The sequence below is a fragment of the Carassius gibelio genome, chromosome B25 (assembly GCF_023724105.1).
Source record: "Carassius gibelio isolate Cgi1373 ecotype wild population from Czech Republic chromosome B25, carGib1.2-hapl.c, whole genome shotgun sequence".
Classification (NCBI taxonomy): Eukaryota; Metazoa; Chordata; class Actinopteri; order Cypriniformes; family Cyprinidae; genus Carassius; species Carassius gibelio.
Window position 1 is genome coordinate 15,179,566 of NC_068420.1, and position 22,833 is coordinate 15,202,398.

At 36.8% G+C, this 22,833-nt stretch overlaps 1 protein-coding gene across 1 annotated transcript in view; it reads right to left on the minus strand.

Annotated features, from left to right (window-relative positions):
• Nucleotides 1–2,084: 2,084 nt before the first annotated feature.
• LOC128013988 (annexin A2) overlaps nucleotides 2,085–22,833 on the minus strand; it is a 327,457-nt gene continuing 306,708 nt past the window's right edge. The window contains exon 14 of the transcript XR_008183471.1: nucleotides 2,085–2,095. The gene's annotated coding sequence lies outside the window, so the exon portion shown is untranslated. The remainder of the gene's footprint in view (nucleotides 2,096–22,833) is intronic.

Below are 22,833 nucleotides of genomic sequence, written 5' to 3' on the forward strand. Positions count from 1 at the left end.
GTTTTGCAAACCATAATATTTACCTCACGGTGATTTTATTCCAAACATGCTGATATCCTTTTTTGTTAAAGGTAAGCGAACCATCTAAATAGTCAAACGAGCAGGGAACATCACTCTGCAACCAAGGGATTATTTTACATGAGGATGCAAATTAAATGAATTTCTCTCATAATGCACACAGAACTAAAATAATCATTCAAATGAAAGCTGAAACAGATACGCACCTTCCAGATCTTTCAGATCAATTACACTGAGAGTAACCTTTCAGTTTTTAATGTGACGTGAACATCTGAAAAGTAGAATACTGTCCTCTTGTGGTTATTGTTGTAATCGCATTTGTTCACAGTAACACTTCATCCCATATCTCCATTTCTATACCATATCTACTAATCTCCATGCATATTACACATTTTCTAGATTACTAAAGCATTAACATTATTATTTTTACTATTGTATTATATGTATATAATTAAAATCACACAGTAACATGCACTAAGTAAAAAGAACATTACTAGTAAATTACTAACAATCACAAAAAATTACTAATTATTAATCATTTAATTGTTTATATATATATATATATAGGGTTAGGTTGTGTCATGCTGTGTATATGTGACAACGTTTATAACATCTTGTGTTACTTTAGTATAACTGAGATTATATTTTAAATTATATTTAAATTATGTTCAATTAAAATAAAATAATTGTAATTTTAGTTAATTTAATAATTTTTGTATTTGTTTTTTATATTTATTTTGTATGTCTATATAGATTTTTATTGGGTTTTTTTCATAGTTTGATTCATTTTTTATTTGTTTTAGTTAATATTTAATTTAACATTTGTCTGTTTTTTTTTTTTTTTGGTCTCTGAGTAAAACGGCTTATAAATATTTTATTTTTTATCTAAAGTAGCAGAAAGCTTTCTGTGATGGGTAGGGTTAGGATAACAGGATAGAAAATACTGTTTGTACAGTATAAAAACCATTACCTCTATAGTGTGTCTGTGTGTGTGTGTGTATTTGTGTGTTTAAAATGTATTATTTTTTCTTTGTGCATTCATTAATTTCCTATTTTATTTGACACATTGTCTGAAGACGTGAATATAACAAGGTCATGTCAACCCGGTGAACAAACGCGCAGCTCCTCATCTCATTATAACAGGATGAAAAGTAAAGTAATCCATGTCAAGTCAAGAACACCACAGCTGATGCGAATACAGCTACTGCTCACCCAATGGAGAAAAAGATGTAGAGTTGTATCAGTTTGTTAGAAATGAACAGTTTGTAGTATTACATAAGAGTAGTGACCCACTGATAGCTCGGTTTTGTGTTATGTATGAGGCTCTGTGCCTTCTAAAATGACAAATATCATAATTCATATAAATCAACCCCCCCTCCCCCCCAAAAAAATGGCCTCATGCATGAGGGGAATTAAAACAAGCCAGGACAAACACTGATTTGTTTTCAGGCTAAAATGAAAACATCTACTAATTCCCCCGACACTTTTGATTAAATGCCACAGATGAGTGCATTTGCTAATTGAATCCCTGACATACAAGAAACTCACAACAATAACATTCAAGTACCTACAGATGAGTCTACAGCGTGCGTGAACTCTAGACATAAACACACTCTTACCTGTGACGAATTCTGTGAACTTCACAACAGCGGTCATCGTGCTCTAAACAATGAAGGTTTTCCTGAAACAGAAGTGCTTGCCTTCCAGGAAACAATACGCAAAGTGTTTGCATTGCTTTAAGAACAGATAATGCATAATTTCTCCTCGTAAGCAGACACAAATGAGCTTTATGGGCGCAGATGGCTCGGGGCGCACATTTTAATTCCCTGCAACTCTTGAGCCTGTTGTGGAGACCACAGCTCTCTTTTTAGCACACTTTTGTAGCGTTGAGGAATATAAAGAATCACTAGCATTGTTATTTGAAACAGGCAATGCACTAACACCTTGTTTTATTATAAAATGTCTATTTCCTTTGACCAGCCTTGGCTGTCCTGAATAAATAAAGATCAGAATGTATATGAGCTTGAGTGTATAATACACAGCCAGTGTAGGAACATAGAGGACTGTGTCTAAGTGAGAATATTTGATATGTGAAAACAAGTCAGTGAGGCAGCCGAGGGTTTGCACATGATCTCCACTTTCAGGAATGTGCTGAAACTCAATCCATCGTCTTAAGCTGGATTTCCATACACTAATATTACCCACAGAGCTCAGCAGACCTTAATTGACAATGCAGGATTATGAGCATGAACATAATTTCATCTGCGCCGCTGGGGATCATATCAAGTGACACATCCAATTTCAAGACTGCAGACTGATGAGCTGTTTTATATAAAGATTAGCAAAAGATTACTTAATTTAGGGGGTAAATCACACCAGATAGATAAATAGATAGATAAATAAACAGACAGGTAACAGACAAACAGATAGAGAGAGATAAATACAAGAAATCAAAATATTCAAATAATATAAAATATTTTGCAAATATTAAACAAATGATTCTGGTTTGGTATTTTAATATTATATAAATTTTTTATCTTTTTTTAAATATTATTTATGCTATTATTATGGTTACTGCTAACAGGTGGCATTATTTTCCGTAATTATTATTTTTGAGTTGTTATATATTTCTTACCACTAGATCGCGCTCACACAACATTGTTTCTCACATAGCTTACATACTCTTAACTAGAAGGAGCTGGCATGAACTTTCACATCCTGGTCTCTTTGTCTGCCTGATTTGCATAAGAGATAAGTTTTAGGTCAACAGTGCTGGCTCCCGACGATACTAATTTGCTTCCTGTTTGAACGTCTCCTCCTGTTGCACGTCTTGTCAACACTTTTTTGAGTTAAGCAACCGTATGAAAATGACTTGTATGTTTTCAAGCATTATATCAGGTATCATTACTGCCTGAAGCAGTTATCACACGCATCTTGCAGGTGGTCACGTCCACGATTTAACATAACCTTTCTATTGACAAAGGCAGACTGCAGAGGGTCACATTCAAGGTTTCTAGGAACTGTCTGATGGACTCATCAGATCTACTCGAAAGCTCATATTTAGGCCCGTTAACCTTTCCGAATCACTGCTTGGTCCACATGGAAAAAATCAATGCAACCAGACACCAAGCCGACTAAACAAACCTGCGCAAGCACGACGTTTATCGTGTCGTGTTGTAGATGGCCAACAGCTGTCATGAACGCATTGTTTTGTTTTCTACTAAATATTTTTGCCCTGACATTTTTCCAAAAAGAGGGAAAATATAGTAAACAGCTGGCCTGCAGGTTAACCTCCCCCCAAATTAGTTCCATATGTGCTTAAACACTTTATAGAAATGTATTACAAGGTCAATTTAGTTCGAGAATAAAGGACGTGGGTTCAAAGGAAATGTGGAAGAGTAACTTCACAGTCTGGCGTCAAGGGATATTTGTTCCCGTGTAGTCAGATTACAGGCAGCTACGCATTGCAGAGATGAATAATGCAGCAGGTGTCTGTCCTACCTGGAAGCTGACGGCCCCACCTGGTTACTATAGTGACAGACAACAGCGCCAGAAGGCACAAAGGTGTGCGTCTCCGCTCTTTACTCTCCCCGCGTGTGTTTGGAGGAGGGGGAGGTGGGAACCAACGGTGGATCACGTACACCTCATGTTCTGAGAGAATAAGGGACAAGAGACGGACAGGTGGCACCATTCATGCTTGGGTCTTTCAAAATTCAAGCCATCTTTTGAAAAGGGAAACGTAGGCCAGACAAGCACCAGAGAGAAAGGAAAACTTTAGCTGATAGCAAAGCATGCCGAGGCATGTCGATTTCTCCCAGCAGAGCTTCTAGAGACAGGAGGATTTGAACCTGTGGCTCTACTAGTTCAACTAGTCAATCTTGAATGAAGTACAGCAGAACATACTGGATATGTCAAAACAGACAAGGGAGAGACTGTTATGGTCTTTAGAATCTAATTCTTTACATGTTTTTTTTTTTTTTTTTAACTCTTTGTGCGTGCTTTTATACAATTAATCTTTTTACTGACAGTCATTACAAAGTCACAGTATCACATGCAGTGAGGGGCGCACCCGTTGATTACCACATCACCGCATGCCTGAAGTGTGAGTCCATCACAGACACGTGCTTCTCCTTCAGGTAAACATCACTCACAGTTGGTGAAATTGAAGGCAGTGACCTTTATTTGGCCTTCTTGAGACTTGGAATTAAGAGGTTGGTTTTATGCAAATGAATGGCATTTGATACGCTCCACGCTATATTTCACATTTATTCGATGCATTTACATCATTTGACATGAAACATTTTCATTTCTGGCACTGTTGTCAACTCATTTTAAAGGGATAGTTCACGCACATATGAAAATTCTGTCATTCACCCTCACGTCGTTCCAAACCTGCAAGTCCTTCGGTCATCTTCGGAACACAAATTAAGATATTTTGATAAATTCAAAGAGATCTCTGACACTCCCATAGACGTCCCAAGCATACTACCGCGGTCAAGGTCTAGAAACGTAGCAAGGACATCATTAAAATAATCCATGTACATTTACATATTTAGCTGAGGCTTTTATCCAAAGCGACTTACAATTGCTATGTATGTCAGAGGTCGCACGCCTCTGGAGCAACTAGGGGTTAAGTGTCTTGCTCAGGGACACATTGGTGTCTCACAGTGTATTCAAACCCGGCTCTCTCATACCAAAGGCATGTGTCTTATCCACTGCGCAAACACCACCTTTTTATGCGACAGTGTTTCAACTGTAATTTTACAAATCTACGAGAATACTTTTTGTTCGCAAACAGAAATAATGATTTTATTCAACAATAACACGCAGATATGTTGCATGCCTTGATTTGAAAGAAAACAACGTATCCGTGTGTTGTGGCTGACAAAGAACAGCATATGTTGTTTACATTGAGTGGATACTCTCTAAAATGGCGCCAGGGTGATGCGGAGGAGACGAACTGTCAAATAAAGTAGGTTTTTTTCATATTCTTTGTGCAAAATTACGGTTGAAACCAATGATGTCACATGGATTATATTAACTTTTTAACTACGTTTCTGGACCCTGACTGTGGTAGTATGCTTGCTGTCTATGAGAGGGTCAGAGATCTCTTGGAATTTATAAAAAAACATCTTAATTTGTGTTTCAAAAATGAACGAAAGTCTTACAGATTTGGAACGACACAAGGGGGAGTAATTAATGACAGAATTTTCATTTTTGGGTGAACTATCCAATTAATTATTCAGCCTCACGTCGTTCCAAACTCGCAAGAACTTCATTCATCTTTGGAACACAAATTAAAATATTTTTGATGAAATCTGAGAGCTTTCTGACCCTCCATAGACAGCAATGGAACTGACACATTGAAGTACAAGAAAGGTAGTAAGGAAATCATAAAAAATAGTCCATGTGACATCATTGGTTCAACCATAATTTTATGAAGATACACGAATATTTTTGTGTACAAAGAAAACAAAAAATAATATCTTTATTCAACAATTTTTTCACTTCCATGTCAGTCTTCGACGCATGCAAAACATATTCTTGTAGCTTCATAAAATGAAGGTTGAACCACAGACTATTTTTACAATGTCCTTACTAACTTTCTGGACCTTTAACATGGTAGTTCCATTGCTGTCTCTGCAGGTTTGGAACGATATGAGGGTGAGTAATTAATGACAGAATTTTCATTTTTGGGTGAACCACCTCTTTAAAAGGAATCCATCACTTTATCAAAGATTTACTTTGAAAAGTTGAAATGAGTGAACATTTTGTGAATATTTAATCAATAAAATTATTGTCATAGTACATTTATATACCGGTTTAGTTTTTTAGATTATTTAGTTTTAGGGTAGGGGTGAAACATATATTATAGTGAAAATGTAAATACATCTACAATTGTGAAGATTGTCTAAAGATTATTTAAATTTCTAATGCTGCCCATATCTAAATACTTTTTCACCTTTAAGATACAGTCACTTCCATGGTGTATGTTTTGCACATCAAAACGTTCCAAAAATTGCATGTGTAAACATTATGTATGAATACCTATGAATACTACTGAGATCAGGTTGGAATTACTTTGAAATACTTTTTCCTTAATGGAACAATAAACTATATTCTGAAATATGTACATACTACATTTTCCTATAAAAAAATAAAACTACTAAAATATCTAATAGAAAATTAATTTACTAATTGTCTCATTTAATGTTTCGCCAATTGATGCTCAACAGAGCATATGAAATCAAGTTCTATAATACCTCAAAAGATGTCCATTTATTGGTTAAAAGAGACTTTAAAGAAAACTATCTGCTGTACTATAATGAAATACTTGCTATTTATATGTTGTTAGGAAATACACAAATATTCTAAATGCTCTTTAAATGGAGAAAGGCTGGTTGCTAAAGGTAAATATATTAGCAATGGCTAGCTAAAAATGCTAACCAGCCCTGCAGTGCCTCATACTGTTGTTTACGGTTTAGACTAGCTCACATTTCTTAAGGCATGTGGAAAGCATTAGGATTAACCACAGTTTTCATGTCATGTCATCAGGACACACAACATTACTGATGGAGAGGATTTCATTAATTTAAGGATGGAGTGATGGGAACGCTTTGTCAAAGGTTAGCACTGAATGATACAAAACATTGTCAACTGGAACACAGATGTGAAATTCAAGCCTTTCTCATCGAACAAAATGTGAAATATGACATGACAGAGTGCTTTGGATGCACTGTGGGATTTATAAAGTGGGCCAGGATGCCTTTTCCCCCCTATTCCTATAAGAAAAAGTGTTAACACTTTTAGATTTCTCTATAGCACAGATGCAATCTTTTTTTATTGTTGGGTCTCATAATTAACCATTTACCTCAAATCAGTCTTTCCACATAGTTGTGTATGTACTCTTTGTGCCAAGACTCCCATTTTAATTGTCAGATGTTCAAAAAAGTGGTTGTGTTGACTGAGCACAACTCAGCAAGCCCTAACAAAGCAGTAAAAACAACAGTAATGAGGATTACAGCTTGTTTCCTGTGTGGAATTGTGGGGGCTGGGACGGGTGGGAGGGAGCGAACACGGGAGACGGACTGGGAGAGGTGTCATATCACTCTCATGAGAGACCTACTGTAATTACACAGGATGTTTTGTGTAAACAATGGTGCCGTTTCCATGCTGATCCTTGGTGTTTTCTTGCTTTTTATAAGTAGACTTTCTTCTGATACTCACTGTGTTGATGAATTGTCATACTTCAATATCTCTTCCAATGAAACTCAAGATGTCCAATATGATTTTTGATGATGCCACTGCTTAGCCACTCATGACAAAGATGGCCGATTGCTGTCCATCTAAATTATTCATTTATATAATTTGGCGATTAAGAGTTTTATAAAGTCTACATGCTGCCAAGTAAAGCATCAACTTCCTTCTCAGCTTCTCAGATGCTAGAATTTTACATTTTCTAATGAAAAGCCCCAAGTCTCCATGATATTGTAGTCCTTAGATAAGTCCTGATCTATTATTTCTGATGAGAACCCCCAAGTCTTCATGATATTCTCATTCTTAGATATGGCCTGATCCCTCCATCAAGCTTACCAGGTAGATACCGCAAATCAAATCTCTACAGTTCGTCCAGTCTGTAGCACCATGAGCAACTGAAATAGGGATTCATGCCTAAGCAACCGCTTAAGAAAAAAGAAAAAAAACATATTCTTTAGATGATATGTAGGTATTTTAATGACTCTCCTCTGTTCCTAACCCTTGCTGAGGGGGCTGAACCATCAAAACATAGCAGGTGTTCTGCAATGACAAGAAACATACAAATGGGTGGTGTCCTTTCTGTTCTGCTCCCAAGGTGTAGCCATTTACATGTCCTGCACCAGATTGGTTGGGGGCTGGTGTCTCGAGAGCAGAGGGGTGGTGGAGGAGGAATCAGCAGCCTAACCAACCACCTGTCTCTGGGTCTTGGGAAAAAGGGGATTTGCCCCTGAAACCATGAGGCCTCATGGGTGGAACAACCTCAATGTGTCTTTGCAGGACCAACCTACTTCCCTTTCTTTTGCTCTCTCTCCGCCTTCAGCACTGTGCAGCGCTCACGTTTAGGGTAAACACTTCTTAGAAATTCTCCCTGTGGGTTACCTCATTCCATGAATCCCCCTCTTTGAGTTTTGGAAAGGGTGAAGGGGAACCCTAGTGAGCCGTGTAATTGTATGTTCCAATCCCTTTCTACTCGGAGAACAAAGTTGGACAAAAGGTCATGCCCCCAAACAGGACACTTGGCTGAGCGAGGGAAAATCCCTCTGTAGAGGCTTCCTCTTGCTCACTAACTTGGAATTGATGAGTTGTGAAAGATTTGATGGCTAGTGAGTTGTGGGAGCCCTTATATCTGGAACTGGAGGCTCCTTCTGTGAGCCTAATAACTTTTTAAGTAAACAAAAATAACATCAGATGTTGGTGTAGGTGCCAATGGCTATTAACCTAGAAGTCCTCTGACCTGTCACCTGTCAGCAATGGAGTGGCTTCTCTCCTCAGTGTGAAGGTCTGCATTAAGCCCTTCTCTGTTTTCTTTCAGCAGTGGTCTCTTTGGTGTTAGATTTTATGCTAACTAAGTCTACTCCTAAGGTTCAATTCAGGGTGACGTGCCTTGCCGAAATGGGAGGAGAAAACTCTCAGGCTTTTCATCTCCAAGTAAGCTGTGTAAACTTCTAGAATCAAACTAACATCTGCAGTCATGAGAGCCAGATGTTATATCCAAGAGGGCTGGACTAAACACACTATTTTGCGTTTTTTCTTTCTCAGCTCTGGTTTAAAGAGATTTTGGAAACTGCCATTTCAAGATCTACCAAATCATGCTAAAGAGATATTTCTGATAACTTCCATTACCATTTACTATTTCCAAATTTCTTTCTCCTGTGAAACATGAAAGGAGACCTTTTTGAGACTGCACTGGTTGCTCTTTTCCAGTCAATGCCAATACTCAACAAGAACTGAAAAAATGGCATAGAAGTACTTCATACGACTTGTGTACTATATTTTGATTATTGAATCAGATATAGCTCAAATGAATTCATTTGTTTGTGTTCTAAACAAGAAACCTTTTTTTTTTTTGCATTCGCACCAGAGTTACTACTCGACTGATGTTCATATCACCAGCTGACTGCTCTGAGCAACAACAAATCTGCTGTATGGGTCATTTCCAAGAATGCAAGACAACAAGAGGCAAAAATAGACATGTCTGCTGTCTGTTACTCACGAGAGAGTCATATGGCATTACTACACATGTCTATATCGCACATGTCTACACTAACCAGCATATAGCATCCTATAACTAACCTAAATTACTATGAGACAAACCCCATTTCAAACCACGGCCAAGCTCACATGCATTTTACAGTAACAAACTCTCCATTATATGACCATAATGTAAATGAACGTCAACAAGAGAATATAATCACCAAAGATCTGTATCAGTCTCTGTAATGCTTGACTGGCTCACAAGACAAAGACTGACTAGACTGGGATTATTGTGTAAAACAAAGCATGAGCAGTCAATATTTGTTCTGCCTAAGCCAAATGATGTTGTCAGCTACTAGAACTAGCCAAATAAAGCTTTGTCGTTAGGTTACAGAAGCTTTATCATTCTTAACATGGCATCTCAAAGTCCCATAAATATTACAGAACTGCACTCCAACTGAAGTATGATACCTCGAAACATTGTATATGCCATACGCAAATAATCAATTAAGATGTTTCCAGTTTAGCCAAGGATTTCATTTGCTAAATGGAGGAGACGAATGTGGGTCAGTGTGTTGAGACTGCAAACCACATAGCTCAGCTCGAATTCTTGGTGATTTGTGGTGAGCCTCAGCGCCATTTGGTAGATTACACTACATGTTAACAGAACAAATCTGAAATGCAGTCTTATGCTTTATTTCACATTAACACAATCTTGTTTACATGCACCATTTTATTTTTTGCTGCTTGTTACGTACCATAGTTGTTGACAAAGACGAGACCTGCAATTGAACTTTAAAGGTTGATGTGAACAGATTGTGACTGCAGAGAAACCCAAGTAATTGTGGGTCCGCTGAAAGCCCAAAACGCGAAACAAATATGCCTGCTGTCAAGATGGATGCAGGAGGGTTATTATCTAGTTCTTAACAGAACATTTGGGTGGAGAAGACACTGAAGTCAATTGTTGTTTATCGTTGGAGCACCAGCACCGTCTCGGCAAGCAACAGTTGAGATGAAACGATAAGAAACGAGGGACATGCAAAGAAAAAAAAAACAATTGGATATGCACAGAGGAAGATCTCTAGTCTGATGAGGACTGAACCTTCATCCTATTTCTCTGTTGCCAGTATTGCTCTTTATCTGGTTTGACATATTTGTAGTATTTGCAGATGAAAGAGCAAGTCAAAATATTGATTTCATATTCATGATTGTGATTTTGTGGCCTATTTTGAATGTTATGCAATAAAACGACAGTGTACTGATGACAAGATTGCATTATATTGCATCGTCCTCATGGGCTGCATGAAAAAAACCAAACATATTTAGTCCAATTCATGGAATCATATGAACTGATTCATTTTAGTGAATCGAATACAAATGGCCGGATCAATATAATCTAATTGATGAACAAATTAGTGACTCAAAAACAAAACACAACAAGTGTACATGTATTTTCACAACTTTCCACTTTTTTATTGAGTTCTTGTTTACTGAAAGTTTATCTTTTTTTTCCCAGAAAAATTGTTTCATCAGCTGAACAATCAGTATATTGTTAAACAACACTGAACACACTGTACTTCTATCTCTCATAGCCTCATTTTAATTCATGTCAAAAAAAAATTAAATATGGCACAACACTGGCTAAGGTCAGTTCCAAAACAAATTCATTTTGAGGCAGTTCTTTTCACGAATAGTTCAAAAAGATGAGTTACTGGTTTGTGTCAGAAAAACACTGTGCTGTATAATTTACAGCATTAGCGGAGAGTAGACTTCTTTCGTAAGCTAACAAACTGGACAGTACAAATGAAATGTTCTCAGATGAACTGGAATCAAATCAAAGCAGTTTAAATATAGAGGGCTTGTAAATCAGAATCTAATTTAAATCTGCAAAATTGTACCGATATCCAGTCCTTGCAGATAAAATGCATTCATCAGATACTGAGGTGGATCAAAGGCGAATAGAACTACACAGTGAAAAACACTGCGCAGAAACTAGGGACATTCATAAAACATGTCCATCTTTAAAGCTTAGACTTTGATTCTACATTTCAAATAGAACAGTCAGCGTAAAAATGCAAGGCCGATTTCATCCGAGCCATGGATTGGAGTCGGTCTGTTAGCATCTGTTTAATCTTGCTGATGATAGCTGTCTTGCCTTGTATTTATGGTACCTTATCTGTGGATGTATTATCTGAAGCACAGATGGTGTGTGTGAGAGGGGGATGGGGGTCACAACAAATGGGAAGGAAATGTCGTAATTGGCTATGCTTCAGTAGAGTGGACTGAATATACCTGCTCAAGTTGACTATGGGCAAAGGCTAAATGAGATTAGCGTGTGCCATGTGGTATCTGTGGAAAGGAGACCCAATGTACTTGATTGTTTTAGCCTTTAACTGAACCCTAAAGCTTGCATTCATGATATCTAAATATATATCTAAATATATATATACATACACACACACAAACAGACACACACACATACACACACACACATATTCAGACAAAATAACACATTGAGATTTTGTTAGTCATCTGCATGACTAAAGGCTGTCCCTGTTCACAAATATTTGACCCACTTTCACAATGTCCTGAACGTTGTGCACTTTAGAAGAACCTAGCAGAGAGCTAGCAGCAGCATATTTCAGAAAGAGGAATTCCCAGTGACAATATTTAGTGTTTAGTTGCTATGCAGCCTAAAAGGAACACAAATTTTCAAATAACATTTTGGATATTCCCATTACTTAGCAACTCCATTTACTCTGAATCTAAATTGTATCGAAACAGTAGGCTATAGAATGAATAAACCATGTAATGCATTATTATTGCTATACTAAGAGTTAAATGAACACCTGACTACGCATCAATGTTAAAATGTTTAATTATTGATAGATATTTATTGATAGATTTAATTTTATATCAATATGGCACAACATTATCCTATTTAAAATGAACAAGTTAGGTCAAAAGTAATCAAAAAGTAGTCTGATTAAATTACTTAAAATGTATAATGTATTGAAATATAGATTTGATCATGTAATTTGGAATCAGAAATGGACAACAATTTGTAAGCAATCTACACATTATGCATCGCTATCCTAACCCCACAGATAAGAATGATATTTCAAATCATGCAACTTTTTGAGAAGAAGTGTGCTATTACTTTTTCATCAGACTTGTGATTTTCATATGCAAGATCATAAAATAATCCCATAAAGATTGTGATTGGGATCTTTTAACATCTGGGCACGTACAAAAGCACCCAAGACACCCTAGTAACACCCCAGCAACATGCTAAAAACCACTGTACTAATACTATAGCAACAACCTACAACTACCGGTACCTGACCTTGTGGCCGCAAGTTCTGGACATTAAGCAGCATTGTATTTTCTACAAAAAATCTACAAATTTCAACAGACTTCTTGTGCAACACAGTCTCCTAATGTTCAAGGACAGGAACTGAAAGTGTTGCAGTTTCCATGAGAAAACAAAAAGCAATCTAATCAGTATTGAGTCAAGTGACTACTGTAGCACTGCACATCTATAAGAGATAGCAACCATTTCAGAGATGAGTCTTTATTTATTTTTATTTTAATTTTCTTTATAACTTTACAACCATTGCTTTTTCATCCAACACACATTCAGCCTGGGTAGTTTTATTTTGATATGACAAAGCATTGCTCAGATATGATCCAGAATCTAATGGCAGTACAAAACGGCCTCATGGGTAATAAAAAGTGAGCCCCATAGGCAGAGCCTCTGCTTTTCGTGACTCAGAAGACTCATCACAGAGTTGTCAGTCCTGTTCTACTATTTGTCTGGGTCTGCTTCAGAGGGACACACTCCTTCCGTAGGGGCTCCTGTCTCACTGGTAATTGTAAGTGGGTGTGTGTTTGGGGTTGTGCTGTAATTTGCATGGTGCCTGTTGTCTGGGTGAGGCTCTGACTGAACTGACTGAACTGAGACCCAGTGATGTTGGTCACTTCCATGGGTCTCATAATTGCCGGTTTGCTAAGAGAAACAAGATGCACTGTTTCTTTATGTAGACATATGTAGACATGGGGTTGTGAAGAAGTGGAGGGTCTCCTGCACGTAAGTTTATTTTACACAAGCACAATAAATTATCTTAAAGACAAAACACTAATGCTAAAATTATTACTAAAAGTGTTTTTGTGATATATAAACCTAAAAAGTGATACATAATGACGGTTGTCAGGCTTAATCGATGTACCGCCTGAAAAGGAAAACTTTAAATATATTTATACTGTAAATTTATATTCGGTTGAAAAAATGGTAGCAAAAACTCATTTTAAAAAATTGATGGCCAACACTCATGTAGATGGTCCACAGGGTCATACAAGCAAAGACAAAACACCTTCAGGGAACACAGGGACACAAAATTAATCCTTTAAAAGCCTTAAATATCAGAAATGAAACACCCTAATATACATCACGGATAAAATTATTTACATGAAATATAGTCATGTGTCACACAAGGACTTCTGGGAATGTCATTTTGCTGGTTTTCACTTATATAGTAATTAATCATTTTTACTAACAAAAACTAAATATCAAATTAATTTAGAGTAAAATAAAATAAAATGTAATGTGAATGTGAAGTTAACAGAATTTACAATTTGCCATGGCATAGGTAACTTAAAAAAAAAGGTTTTCAGCATTTTTACAGTGACTTAGCAAAAATGTTCAGATGAGCCAAGACTATTCAAACTCCAACTGTCAAAATTCAAATCTAAACAAACTGAAGCCCATTAGACTCAATCAAGCTTCCCTTCTATGTACTTTTTCTAATCAATTTAAACTCATTCAAACTCATATAATATTTCTAATCAATCTATCTTAGCGACAAGCTAATCATAGAAGTAACATACTAACAACATGCTAGTAGCCTGCTAATCATGCTAGAATCATGTTAGCAACATGCTAGTAACTTGGTGAGCATGCTAGCGACCTGCTAGTAGCAAGCTTATCATGCTAACAACATGCAAATGAAATGCTAATCATGCTAGAATGCTCATGCCAGTGGCATAGAAATACACACCTGCATACTCTCAGTGCATTGACTGTGCTAACTTCCTACTGAAGTCAAACAAAAATATCTAGGTGAGTTGTTTGTGACTGAATATGTTTGTCTGTATGCAATAACACACAAGGGGAGCCAAGTCAGGTTTGTCTCTATGCAGCAACACCCCAAACTCCCTATAGACTACAACGCTGAACCCAGCAATTGAGAGATCCACCTCCCTCCTCTGTCTGTCTCTCTCTCCCTCCTCCTCTCTGTCTGCTATCCTCCCCCTTCCTCTGGGGCCGTGCCAGGATCCCACTGCACCCGAGTGTAAACTCCAGCAGAAGCTGGTGAAAGGCGATCACATCAGCATTACTTTGCATCACGTTGTTATATTAGGCTAATGAATGATATCAGCGGTTGCTCTAATAATGTAACCAGATACACATTATGCAACGCTGCAACTGCAGGGCATGTTAGTACGCAATTGCAAACTGCGTGTGGCATTATGGTTAAAGAGTTTCCTGAAAACAACAGGTGTGGATGTGAATCACACAAACTGAAGTATGTTTACAAAGATCAAGAGTAATGCCAAAATAGGCTTACAGAATCATTTATAATGATATGGGGATTTCTAAGCATCAAGTGTTGATTTAAATGTTGGCTTTCACCTTGAGAGACACATGAGGATAAACATAATATTTACCTGGGTGAATCTGGAAAGAGATGTGCTTGACTGACATGACTTTGTCTAAATAAATGTAAAAAAACAAAACAAAAAAAAAAAACTACAAACTGAAATCATTTTACATGCTACAAGAGACTTTATGCATGTACAGTATTAAAAATGGATTCAAAATTCTATTTGACATTTGCTAAAGATTACAGTTAACAGTACTGTAAAATTATCCACTAAAATACTTATTTAGAACTGCTTTGAACTGTTAATGCTTGTAAACAGAGATTGATCTGTGCATATTTCTCTCCTGATTCAGCCGAGATGGCCTTTTCACCAGAGAAAGCAATGTTATGAATAAAAGACTTGTAGGTTAACAAGAATCAATGGTTTGATTATAAATCTCCCAATTATAAAGACGCAGCTTCACAAAATGTTGGACTGGGGTGGTGTGGATTACTTGTGGATAACAATGATGTTTTTATCAGCTGTTTGGACTCATTCTAATGGCACCCATTCACTGCAGAAGATCCACTGGTGAGCAAGCCATGCATTGCAAACATTGACAACATGACAGTTTAATGTTTAATGTAAGTTTAATGTCGACTCTGAAAGTAGAACATATGTCAATACTAGCACTAATGGATACAGAAATACTGTTTATTACGGCACTACAAACTATTTCTTACAGTATACTGACTAATGTATTGATACTGTACACTGGGACCTGTTGATGAGTTAGTTATCTACCCATTGCTCCCTCTAACCTAGTCTACATTTATAACTTTGCATAACTAAACTAACTTGAGCTTGTGCAACTTTCATTTGGTTTTGCATTTCCACACTAATAAGATTCTTATTTAAGTAGACTCATGAACTAAACAGAATAGGATAACCACTTCCTGGTAAGCCCTTCTGTAGAATCAATGCATCACGTATGACGTTGTGCACACGTTCCCACATCCGACCTAGACAGTCATCTGATGCCCGATAGATATCTCTTTTATAACGATGTTTGTTGGGAGTGCGAAATGGATGCTGATCGTTAGGCTAGCATCGCGTGTCTAGCAGACCAGTCTAGCACAATTTGGTGACGCAAGGGAGCTATTAATATCACAGGAACGGGATGTACTCACTTCTGCGGCGGGTCACTTGAGGACAAACACAGTGCACAACATATCTGGAACATTTAAGGTTTTGGTAAGGATGCGAGAAAAGATATAAGTTTTCTCGCTGGAATACGACACGTTCGTCGTGTAAGACATCGCGCACTGGGTTTGAGGAAAGAGTTGAACGCTGCGCAGCCCCGATGAGCCTCGCCCACTTTTGAACCCGTTGACACGCTTCACTCCGATCAAAACAACCATACAAAGAATGTGCACACGACGGGGGAGGGATTTGTTTTCGGTCTGAGGGGTAGAATACATATTTGTGGCTACCATTATGGTACTATTTGAAACTAATTGTTCATGGACGGTGCAATTAAAAAAATTCTATTTTAGTAGTATATAAATAATTTTAGGATTAAAGGGAATTTCAAATTAAGGGATAGTTCACCCCCGAATTAAATGTAGGCTATGGCATCACTTACCCTCTTGATCAAAAAGCACTTTGTTTTCAAATATAAATTGAAAGTGGATGGGGACTGGAACTGTAGGCTAAAAATTTGAAAAGTCCAAAGTAATGTTTTTGTTGTTGTTTGGTTGGAGATTTTTGTTGATGAATCAGATGATTTGGATTAATTACATATTTCACATGCATATTTTTCCAATAATAAATTAATCAATTCTGAGTCGAATGAAGCATGTATTAAAGCAACACTACACTATTTTTGAAAATAGGCTCATTTTCCAACTCCCCTAGAGTTAAACGGTTTTTGAATCTATTCAGCCGATCTCTGGGTCTGGGGGTAGAACTTTTAGCTTAGTTTAGCACAGATCATTGAATCGGATTAGACCATAACCATCTCGCTCAGAAATTACCAAAGAGTTTCTATATTTTTCCTATTTAAAACTTGACTCTTCTGTAGCAACATCGTATACTAAGACAGACGGAAAATGAAGCGAGTTGGAAAACAGTGGAGTGTTCCTTTAAACTCACCGCAACAACGATAATCCCAGTAGAATAGAAATAAAGCCATGGATCCGCATCCTCTCTTGTTTTAATATGTATTTCCCAGGACACAATATACAACATACAATTACCCCATCACATTAATAATGCAAAGGAGATAGAGCAAGTATTCTACTTATTTTTATTATTATTATTATTATTATTATTATAAAAAATGCTTTGTTAGACTAACTTAAACGTATTGCTCTTTTGTTGGTTTTGATTGCATATATTGTGCTCATTTTTGGATAACAGCTTTGGATAATAGCATCTGTTAAATGCCTAAATGTAAATGTAAGTAGAAAATACAATATTACTATAATAAGACTAATAATGATAATTCACGTTGAGGGTCATAATGCACAGCCAGCACCAAACGGACAGAACAGAAAAACTTACTGAATTATGCCACCATTTAAAATAAAACAAACTATTTGTGATTATCCGAAGCTGACGCAAAAAGTCGTGTCTGCACTTTGTAGCAGTTCAAGCATTTTCATAGTATCATTTGTAAAAAAGACTTCCCGATTCCCGAACTTATTCTTGTTCAGTATGGCAGCCGAAAGGATTGGTCACCTGGTTTTATTTTTAATTGCCACAATATGTTTTACAATTCTAAATTTCAAAGCTTAAGGCTAAATATTTTCTGAATAAATAAACAAACCAAAAAAGTGATCCAATCATCTCTGCTTCCTCCCTAATTCTCAGAGCTCTTGTTCAAGATAACAGACATTATTACCTGCTTATTTTACCTCACTGTGTTGTGCAACTCGATAACAGTGGTTTTGTGTACACTGCTTGATTGTTTATGTCTCCAAAGTCCAATTCTGAATGCAAAGAGCTTGTGTCAGATATAGTTGAGTGACTAATGAAGGCCATAATAACAAATACTTTACAACCTCAGCATGTGAGAACATGCAATGATACCTATACCTCCAGCACTCAGTAAAAATATGTCATAAAAACCATGCATTACACAACAAGGATGAGGTCAGCTAAATAATTCTGTGATTAAAGCCAAAGTACTGCTTGTTTATTGAAAAATTATTTTATGTGTATATTTCCCATATTAGATTTACCATTTCACATGGCTACTTACAAAGACTGTTTATCACCGTCCTTTAGGGTAATTTTTGAGCAAATTAGGCTCTGAAATTCAGAGCATTCACACATATAGCAGCTGCATTTCTCATTTTGGTTTCATAAGATTTCCTGACAAACAATATGTTTGAAAGCACAAATGCACACCCACTGCAATGGCTTCAAATAATCTAATTCGAAATATAGATTTTTACTATGCAGACCTATGGAGTTAAAGTTTCCATAAAGAGTCAGTGGTCACTTTATGTCTGTGTTTAGCCTAGTTTTATTGTGGTCAGTTGGTCTGCCCTCAGAACATTTTCTTAATGCTAAAAATCCCTTGAGAATACATCAATAGGAACAATACAGTTTTTTTTTTTGTTGTGATTTAAATAATGATCTAAATCTAAGAAGTTTAAAACATTTAAAATGTTATAAACAACATTTAAAAGTCTTAAAATGGATTTTGGAGTTACACTGATTTCAAATCCAACTGTTGACCTCTCTGTGTTTCAGAAGGATTTGCTCTCATTTAATGAGACCCTTGTCCATTCATTATCTGCTAGAGGGCACAGCTTGTTTGGCTTTCCATATGTGATGGGTATTGACATCCGCTGCAAGGTTTGAATATTGGAATATTGATGTCCAATTTTCAATTTCCATAGTCTATCCCACATGACAAAGTTTGTTGGGATAGATGCTATAATATGATTATAGATATGTGCCAACAGAGAGCAATTGGGGTAACAAAACTGGAGTAACAAAACTCTTTCTTGTAATAGATTTTAACATAAACATAAACTTTTGAAGATCCATAAGCTAGTTAAGCAGTGCTGACACAAGTCAAAATTATTAATGCACAGGAAATCATTAAAAAAAGGGGGAAAAAAATAGTTCTGCAAAGAACTACACTACCACTGATCAGAAGTTTACCAATCAGAGTGGAGAAACTGCCCACTCATGCAATAAATAAATCTCATCTCAAAGTACTTTTTATATTTATATAAGCTTTTACAAAAAGTGTATATATGTACACTGGCTTCCAAAAGTTAATTTAGATTTCTTTAATGTTTATCTTAAAGAATTCTCTGTATCACTTTACAGTAAGGTTCCAAGTGTTAATTATAGTTAATGCATTAACTGGCATTAACCACAATAAGCAATATATTTGTTACAGTATTTATTAATATTTGTTAATGCTAGTTAATAAAAATGCAGCTGTTCATTGTCAGTCCGTGTCAGCTCAGGTCCATCAAATCATAGATATAATTTTTGATTTTAATACTGTATTAATAAATGTTGGAATCAACATTTTTGGGCCGCCTAACACACCTGCACTATTCTTTGTTTTTCATACTGATTGTAGCAGTCAGCATCAAGTGCCATGTATCATTATAAAAAGGAGAACTTGAAGTTTAAGTCTAACTAAATTAAAGTCCCAATTTTACTTTTGTTTTCTGTAAGAATTAATTAAATTATAGAATTTTAAGAAAAGAGATAGAGATGTGTACAAAAACATTTAGGGAGTAAAGAAAATGGAAAGAGTGTTATATTATAACAAAACAAAAGAAAAAATTGTGCAAAGTATCTTCATGAAATATATAAGAATTATTTACTCAATATACATAATATACATTATCCATCCGCTGGCTGTAATCTGCGTCAGAGTTGAATTCACATACTAAACAGGTTGTATTCAATGAAAGCTGTATCTGCGCATTATGCCTGTCCTGATCTTAGCCCACCACCTCCCCAGCACCACCTGTCCAGATCTATGGGGGATCTCTCTCTCTTTAGCGACAGGAGAATATTTCCTTTTAATTTTATTATCTGAGCATTTAGCATTGAGCATTTAACTTGAAATCACTATGAAGAAAATGCATAGGGAAGATCCTGTAACAAAGGCTGCTGTTAAAGTGGGCGGTTACTGTTGAACTCCATTAGTAACAGTTACGTCTTTTGATAAAGAACAGGAAAAGCAACATTCAAAGTCCTACCTTGAGTACATTACATACATGTACCCTAAGGCCATGCCATTGTGTTATATAGGTTACATGAGTGTAGTGTACATAGTGTGCATGTACATACCACTCTTGAGTTTGAATAGGGGTCAGCTAGAGGCCCTCTATACATGTTGTCATCAAGTCTTGCTAATGCAGAGCCTGAGGATCAAACTGTGTGGTTGAAGGGAGAGACACAGATAGATGAAGGTTTCCTCCTCTTCAGCCATCAAACATGTCTTACCATCCACTGATTGATGCCTCATGATTAGAGCTACTCCTCACAGCCAGCCAGTTAAAGTGTGTTTGTTCCAGTTTGTTCTTTTTAAGCTGTATCGTGTGAAGCAGACAAAGCCGGAGTGGACTACTGCTAGCCTCAGCAAGCATCAGCCTCATAAAATCAATTGACGCTTAGCATGTCACTGATTTGTACTAATTTGCATAACTAATATGACCTCCTTTGGTCTGTTTTAATGAATTGGTAAATACAGTACATTCGGGTTATTTAACAATTACAATATTTGCATTGAAATCAATTGACAGCTGCAGGTTTGATTCCCATGTCAAAATATTTTCTGTTCAAACAGGACACTTTGCATTTATCTTTCTATCTATCTGTCTATTTATCTATCTATGGCAGATTGTATTTGTTGATGGGACTTTATCATTCTGAAGTTCATCTGACTGGACTTGATTGGAAAATCTATGGTGAAGGATGAGTCATCAGTGTTTTGTCCTGTTTCCCTATAAAACAGTGACTATACATTTAAATACCCATTCATGCAACATGTAGGACTGCACTGGCACATGGACTAAGGCATAAAACTAAAACCTACTATTTTCATTTCATAGGGTCATTAAACTGGCTTTATTACATTTCTATATTTAACTGTTATAAAGATTCACTGCTTTATTGAAATTAATATATGAGTTACTTGTGGCACATGTAACTTAAATATGTAGCTGGACCAAATCCAAGCTCTGGACATTGATTAAATAAACTTTGGACTTGTTTTTGTCTTTCAGAAGCATGAAATCCTTAATTTGTCTTTGCATGAGTCATAAATTACGGCTTACTCTCTGACATTTATGCTGCATTTACCTTATCGTCATTAGTTTATTCAGAACACCTTGGACTCGCTGTTGGTTGATAGCTTAACGTTTCTCATTGTGCTCTAGTCTCCTTCAACAGACAAGACAAAAGCCCAGCATCTGGTTAAAACTCAGTTCATGTACCTTTAAGTGAGATGGTTGTTCTGGGGTGTTTTGGGATACAACAGAGCAGAACAGAATGATCCACGGTAGTCATTGAGGTCAGGAATCTTGCCAAGGACATGGGCGGAAATTTCAACATGTGAAATGATTGACCAGTCAACTATGTTATGCAAGAGCACTGCTGATGTTATTCGGGAAGTTCTTGCAGGTTTTTGTTTTTGTGTGCTGCTCAAGTTCTCAGAGGGTTTTGCTTTAGTTGTCTTTGGGTGCTGATCTGAGACCAGTTCTGCGGTTTCTCTTTTGATGGTTACGATCAGAATTGGGCAGGGACAAAGCTGGTCCTAGATCAATATAAGAGGGCACTGTCTGAAGATGAACAGGAAGAGAGTTGTTACATGCATGATGGGAAATTATGTTTCCCAACTGCAAGATCAAAAGAACTAAGCTAAACCACAAGTAGTAAACAACATCTGAGTTTCACATGTGCCAGAGCTGCTGAAATGACATTTGAAGACTACAGTAACTTATAAAATAAAATACAAAAAAACTCATAATCGAAAGAAAGAGAGAGAAAAGAAATGGCAAACACAAGATCTTTTTACAGCAGTCAAGCCCTAGTTATCAGGCCATAATGACAGTGCAGGTCATTTCTAATTTATAGCTTCCATGGAAAGAAGACAAACTGAACTGTATTATGTGACCTTCAGTCTTTTGAGGTGTGTTTGCTAGTCAGATTTTCAGGTCACGATGACACATTTTTGGGAAGCGCGCAGTAAAGTGGTGATTATGAGAGACAGTAAGAGGAGCCACATTATTGTTCTTCTTTGTTTGTGCAGTCAGGAAAGGAAAGGAATCACATGCACAACCCACTTGAGTCATGACTGGAAAAGTATCAGTTTCTGCCCTTAATGACTTTGCTTAAAAGGCATCAGCTTGCCTAGGTAAAAAGTTGACAACTTGTCTGTCTACCTAACATCTATCTATCTATCTATCTGTCTGTCTGTCTGTCTGTCTAACATATGTGACTCTATTTACCTAGCCTTGTTTCTCTCAGAAGAAAATTTAAATCTACATTCATTCACTAAGGCAGACTCAGATCTCATCAAGTCATGTTTATATAAAACAGAAAAATAGAGAGTACACACTATGTATGGCATGTGCCATACAAGGAAACAGTCTAATCAGTCCACAGCACTACAAGTATATGGGCCTTGTGTCCTAGGACAGCATGGCCCTGACTGGTCTGTACCACCTGCTGGTGCGGTCAGGCTGTCCTCACAAACTGTTCCTATCCAATGGGATTACATCTCAAAACTCGAGAGAGGGCATGTGCAACAATCATCAGTAATGATGCAGAGTCCCAGGAGAATGGGATTTTTCTTAGTATAGAAGAATTGCTGAGTCATCTCACTCGTGTGGTGAAATTGAGAACATGATTCAGCCTACTTCTGAAACATTTCGGTGATTGTTGAGAACACAA